The 7016-nt window shown below is 30.5% G+C and overlaps 1 pseudogene; it reads left to right on the forward strand.

The window, feature by feature from the left end:
• The first annotated feature begins 4589 nt into the window (after positions 1-4589).
• On the forward strand, positions 4590-6772 carry LOC149512916 (receptor-like protein kinase FERONIA; annotated as a pseudogene).
• The last annotated feature ends 244 nt before the right edge of the window (positions 6773-7016 follow it).

The following is a 7016-nucleotide window of genomic DNA, read 5'->3' on the forward strand; positions in this document are numbered from 1 at the left end:
TCATTTTTTTATCTCAGTTTGGTCTAGTTCATTTTATTTTTTTAACCCGTGGTTCAATCCCGATCGCTCATTTTCGATCTCAGTTTAGTCTAGGTCATGTAATTTTTTTTTACTTGTGGTTCAATCTTAATCACCCGTTTTTTATATCAACTCAGTCCAAATAATTTTACTTTTCTAACTCGCAAATCGATCTTGGTCATTCGTTTTTTATCTCAGCTCATCTAGATCAGTTTATTTTTTTGACTCACAATTTGATCGAGGTTACTCATTTTTTATCTTGGCTCAATCTATATCATTTTATTTTCCTAACTTATGGTTCAATCCTAGTCACTTATTTTTTATCTTGACTTGGTCTAGATCATGTTATTTTTCAGACTCAGGATTCGATTCTGATCACTCATTTTCTATCTCGACTCGGTCCAAATCATGTTATTTTTCAAACTCGTTGTTTAATCCTGGTACCTTGTTTTCGATCTTGGCTCGATCCAGATCATTTTAATTTTTTGACTCGCGGTTCAGTCCCAATCATCTTCATTTTGGCACACCTCGTTCACTTTCAACTTTGATTAGTTCAATCATTTTCACATTCTAATTTGACTTCATCTGAATCATTTTAACTTTGAATTTCAATTTGATTTTTCAAACCCAAACAAAATAGATGTCTTTTATCTTTGCATAATTCCTGTTTCACAAAAATTATACAAAGAGGGGTAACTGTAGACACCCCATTTTCTTTAAGATTTTTTTGGGACAAAAAATGAAGCTTCAAGCCCAATAGAAAATTTTTCAATTTTAATTTGATTTAATTTGATTTTACATGTTTTCAAAACAAAAAAAGTTTAAAAAAAAAAAGAAAGAGAGAAATTAGAAAATAAGTGATTTTGGCTTGATTCGTGCAAATCTTATAGAAAGGAAAACTTAAAACCAAATCACAGATTACAAAATCACAATAAAATCATAATCAAATCAAATCACATGCAATCACAATCCTAGATTCGATTTACTTACCAAAATAATGAGGGATTGAATCCCTATAAAATAGTAATCAAGCACACACACACAAAAAGGGAAGAATGAATCAAAACTGTTAAAAAAGTTTTTCCAAGTTTCTAAAAGTTTTTTTAAGGGAAAAAATAAAATTCTAAGGATCTTAGTTTTCTAATTTTGGGGAAGAATCATTCAAGTAAATTGTGAGATTTTTTTTTTAGGTTCTGTGATTTTATTTCGTTTTGAGTTTGATTTGATTTGCTTTTGGATTTCTTGAATTTAGGTCTTAATTTTTTAGTTTGATTTCATATTCTATTGAGTTTTTGAAATTTTTATTGGGGCTTTTTGTTATTTTTTTATTTTGGGATTTTTGTTGGGTTTTCAAGAATCTAGCCATTTTTTTGGCTTTAAGATGAACTTTTTGGTTGAATTTTAATGTTTTTGCGTGAACTCGGTGATCTACATGAAGATCTGGGCTTCAAGCCTGATCCTATCACAAGTTTTCCATTTATTTATTTATTTACTTATTTATTTTATTTTTAGATTTATTTTTTTATTTTTATTATTATTATTATTATTAATCTATCTTTAATTATTATTTTACTTATTTTAAATTGAACAATTTATTTTTTTAAATGTCTTTATGAATTTCATTTTATTTATTTATATATTAAAAAAAACCATAAAATGTTTCTAAAATAAATTCATGAATCCTACAAAACTATTGTAGGATTCTTCATGGATTCAAATTCTTATGAATTTTACCAAACTATTGAAGAATTTCATAAATCAAATTTTTATTAAAAAATAATTATTATTATCAATAAAATATTTTGTTTTGATCTTACCAAACTATTGGAGAATTTGCATCTTAAATTAAATCTTATCAAATTATTGAAAGATTTAATGCATTTTCTAAAAAACAATCTTATAATAAAATCTCACTAAACTATTGGGAGATCTACATCAAAGCAAATCTTACCAAATTATTAGAATATTTTACTGATTATTTCTTTAACTAAAATTTAAATGATTCTGACGACAGAGCCTTTTCATGGTGGGATACTAGTCTCCATGAATACTCTTAAGGTGAGATAATTATCTTAAATTGCTACCAAACTATTAGAGTAATCTTAAGATTAATTTTCAATAGTAAATATTTTGGTAAATTATAAACATGTCTAAGGCTTGGTTAATTTAAAATTAAATTGGTGCCATCCTTTGATAGGCGTTGTGAGGGTGCTATAACCTTTCTTACGTGTAACCACACTCTCAAATCTGAAATATAGTTTTATGAACTAAAATCTACTACTTAAATATACCTAAACTAAAATATACTATTTAAAGATATCTATGTCAATCTTGGGACTTCTCTTTAAATAAGATAAATTCGATCAGGCGACCAATCACACCTTAATAAAAAAAAATTTGTGGCAACTCTTTTAATCTATGTCTAGCGGTAGGTCAGTAGATTTATATGTTATGACACTTGGCATTACATAATCTTGAAAGTAATGAAAATTTTCGATAATAGAACTCCAAAAAGTCTGAGTGGTGATTCTCGAGAATTTCTTAGGTGAGAGAAATTTTTGAAAAATATTGCAAAAGAATTGCAGTATTTATAATGATTCTCAATACAAAAATTCTTGTTTATTTTGCACCTCTAAAAATGAACTTTTATATAATGCAATAGTATCACAAATTAATTCATGTGCATCATATTTTGCATATATCAATTATAAATAGTAATGAAAAATTTTGAGGATGGGACTATGATAAGCTCGAATAATGATTCTCAAGAATTCTTTAGGTGAGAAAAGTCTTTTAACAATTACTAGTATTGGAATATTTAGATGTTTCTTTTCAATACGAAAATTTTCATTTTATTATTATTATTATTATAATATAAAAATATGCATTTTTTTTGGAAAATAAATTTATTTATAAATAATTATATTATTACATAACTTTTAGATATTAATAATCATTAAACAGCAAACAAAAAATTTTCGAGGATGAGATCTAAAAGAAATCCGAATAGTGATTCTTTAAGAATGTTTAGGTAAAAAAATTTATCTAAAATGTCGTCAATGTATTAGAGTATTTAAAATAATTTTTGATAAAGATCTCTCTTTTTTTAATGGTATAAGAAATGAAATTTTTAAAAACATTATTTGATTTTAAGTTATAGATATCGTATTTTACAATCTACTTATTGGATAAATATTGAAGATAAATATGTATCACCGAAAATAGGATTTTTAAGAAATCTAAGTAGTGATTCTTAAGAATTTTTTAGGTGAGAAAATCTCTCTTAATATTATCATAATATTAGAATATTTTTAGAGATTTTTTAATATGCATGGTTCTTATTTATTTATTTATTAAGCAAACAACTAAAAATAAAAATATGTTTTTTTTACAATGAAGAAGATTAAGAAAATTAAACTTTAAATACCAAAATTAAAATAATTTTAGTTTTAATTAAAAGATAACACATAATTAATTAGTATCGTTTTAAATGGGTGCCATAGGGGTGTTAATCATTCCTAATGCATATCGACTCCCGAACCCAAACTATTTTTGTAAACTCAAAAAATTATTTTTTTGATAAAGTTTTAATCAATTTTAAAATTTTTATTAACAAAATAAATTTTAATAGGTGATAAATCGCATTTAGCTAAAAAAGATTTATGGTGACTTTTTTTTTTGTTTTCAAATTTGTCTAACAGCTTTCAAAATGATTACGATATGTAATATTCAAAGTTAGTCCAACATTTAATTTTTGTTTTTGAAATCTATCATATGATATTTCTTTTTCTCTTATTTCCCAGGCCCAACATTTTCCCTGCAACTTCCCTTTGATGCTAATCCCCACCTAAGGTCAATTATTTGTTGGGAATAGTGACTTAAATCCCATAACAGATTTGTTTGAGATTAGTTAGATATTGCTTGTGGACAAAAAGACTTGTAGAAGAAGAATTCTAAGAGAAAAATTATTCTTGATAGGCAAGTTTATATGCTTATAAATAAGTGAAGTCTCTAAAAGGTTAGGTATAAAAAAAAGATGTACGAGAGTTGTAAGGTTTTATAAGATAGACACCTTATAAGAGTACTAGAGATTTACATTTTATGAGTGTATATATTTGAATGTCTGTAAGTGGACTAAAGAAAACTGAGAGGGTTCACATAGATATGATGTATGGGTGCACATAAGTATGTGTTTATTTAGGTTGAGAATACTTCATAAGATTAGAGGAGATTAAAAGGGTTTATGGATATTAATTGTGAGTGCTTGATTTAATGTTTGTTTATAATTTTTTATAACTAGTTAATCTTTTTTCTCATTTATGAACGTAAATTGGTTGGGCTGAACCACGTTAAATTGCTGTTTTTTATGTGATTGATCGATTATTTGATTTTACTTTCATTAGCTTGATTGATTGGAGGCTTTTTGCCCAACATTATTAATCAGTCAATGGGAATCGAATATATTATCTGATTTGACTTCTAATGACAAGATCTAATTTCTTATCTTCTGGCTTTCCGGATCAAAACTTCCCGCTTTTTTCTTTCTTTCTCTTTTGTTTCTCTTCATCATGATGAAAAGAAGTAATAAAAGTCTTAGTTCGCAAAGCCTGCTACTTCTCCAACTTTTAAATCTCTGTGTCTTCATTGCAGAGGAGGCAGTGCCTCCTTATATCCCTATTGAAAACATCACAATTAACTGTGGCTCCTTCTCTGACTCCATAGCTTTAGATGGCCGCTTGTGGAGTGCGGAAAGCGATTCTAAATTCCCTCTCATACATTCACAAAACAAACTATCCGTATTTTTGAGTGCGTCTTCTGGCCATGTACCCTATATCACAAGCCGCCTTTCTTACTCCGAATTCAGCTACATGAATCCCCTTACTAGTGGGCAATAGTTCTTTGCTTGCAATTTCATCTAAATTCATATCCGGGATTTAATCTGTCTAAGGATTTCTTCTCTGTTAAGGCAGGTCCATTTACACTTCTTAGAAACTTCAGTGCTTTGCTTCATGTTCAAGGCAAGGAAACTCTTGTTAAAGAATTCTGCGCTAGTGTCAAAGATGGTCAGAGCCTAAACATAACATTCACTCCAAGTTCTGCTATCACAGATGCATATGCTTTTATAAACGGGATTGAAATTGTGTCTATGCTCACCAACCTATACTACAGACCTGCCAATGATGAAGGTGTCAGCTTTCTTGGCCAGTCTCACTTGTACTGGTTTGGAAACGACACTGCCCTTGAGATGATGCACCGGATCAGTTTTGGTGGAAGACATATCCTGCCCGCAGAAGACACTGGCAGTACACAGCCTGGTTAGGGGACCTAGACTACCTGACAGTTGAGAAGCCAATTGCTCTTCCAGTTAACAGCAGTCTTAATCTCAACTTCAGCGTTTTGGCATCATTCTCTGCGCCAGATACCATCTATAAAACTGCTAGAACAATGGGGACGAACAAGACTATGAATGAGCACTACAATCTAACTTGGCAGTCTCCTGTTGACTCTGACTTTGATTACTTTGTGAGGTTGCATTTTTGTGAGTTCCAGAGGGAGACAACAGAATTAGGTGATAGAGTCTTCGTGATTATTGTGGCCAATCTAACAGCAGAAAGTGAGGCAGACGTTATATTGTGGAGTGGTGGAAAGGGGATTCCAACGGATAGAGATTACGCAGTGACAATAATGAATGAAGTTAATCAAAAGAAACAAAATCTCTCAATTAAGCTACACCCTGCCCCAGAATGGAGGACTCTCTATTCGGATGCAATCCTGAATGGAGTTGAAATTTTCAAATTGAGCAAGAGTGGTGATCTTTCCGGACTTAACCCCGATGCAGTACCCAATCTTCTCGAACATATGAAGCTGCCGATTGAGCAATCAGGAAAGAAGGGGACAATAATTGTCGCTGTTGTTGGTCTAATTTCTAGCTTTGCTGCAATCTCTCTTCTATTTTTCTTGATTTTAAGGGTACGTTCCAGTAAATTTGCCAACAGTAGCCGTGCTCTACCTTCTGATATTTGTCGCCACTTCTCACTAAGGGAGATAAAAGCAGCAACCAACAACTTCGATAAGAAGTTCATCATTGGAAGAGGAGGATTTGGCCATCATTCACAGAGAAGTGAAGACCACAAATATTTTGTAAGTGAGAAATGGGTGGCCAAAGTATCTGATTTTGGATTGTCTAAAATGAACGACCTGTCCAGCACGCATATCAGCACCGCTGTCAAGGGCCGCTTTGGCTACTTGGATCCTGAATACTTCCGTCTTCAACAACTGACAGAGAAATCAGATGTGTACTCTTTTGGCGTGGTGTTGTGCGAAGTATTTTGTGTTAGAGCACCAAGAGATCGAACTGTGGATCATGTGCAAATAAGTTTAGCAGACTGGGTACAACATTGCTACAACAATGGAACTCTTGATCAGATAATAGATCCTTATTTACAGGGTAAGATCAGCTTTCCGAGTCTGTTAAAATTAGGTGTAGTAGCTATAAGTTGTTTGGCTTCCAAGGGGATTAAAAGGCAGGCAATGAGTGAAGTGGTGTGCGGACTTGAGCTTGCATTGCAGCTGCAGAAGAGTGGAATTAATGGAAAAGATGAGAATCATGTAAATGACTCAACACCGATTGATTATCATGTGTTGTTTACTAGTGGTAGTGGATCATTGAATGTTGGTCGCTACAATAGATGCTTTAATTTTTTGCCCATTGTAATCTTAATTCCAGCCTTTTATGAACACTAATAATAACTGATGTGCAGATAAAATTGAAGTTTAATATTATTTTGTTGTAATCTAAAACAAAGAAAGAGTTATAAATATTAAAATTTGAATTTTAAATATGCTTTTTGTAAGTTTTTAAAAGTGATTATACGAATTAAATAAATTAAATTTTATTTTTGTAATTTATTATTGGATAGATTTTTATTTAATTTTTGAATGCATCAAAAGACTTACCTTCCTAATTTGCACAAAAAAAAAAAAAAAAAAAACTTACC

Source organism: Durio zibethinus, chromosome 21, assembly GCF_047325235.1.
Source record: "Durio zibethinus cultivar Kanyao isolate XHJ-2024 chromosome 21, ASM4732523v1, whole genome shotgun sequence".
Taxonomy (NCBI): domain Eukaryota; kingdom Viridiplantae; phylum Streptophyta; class Magnoliopsida; order Malvales; family Malvaceae; genus Durio; species Durio zibethinus.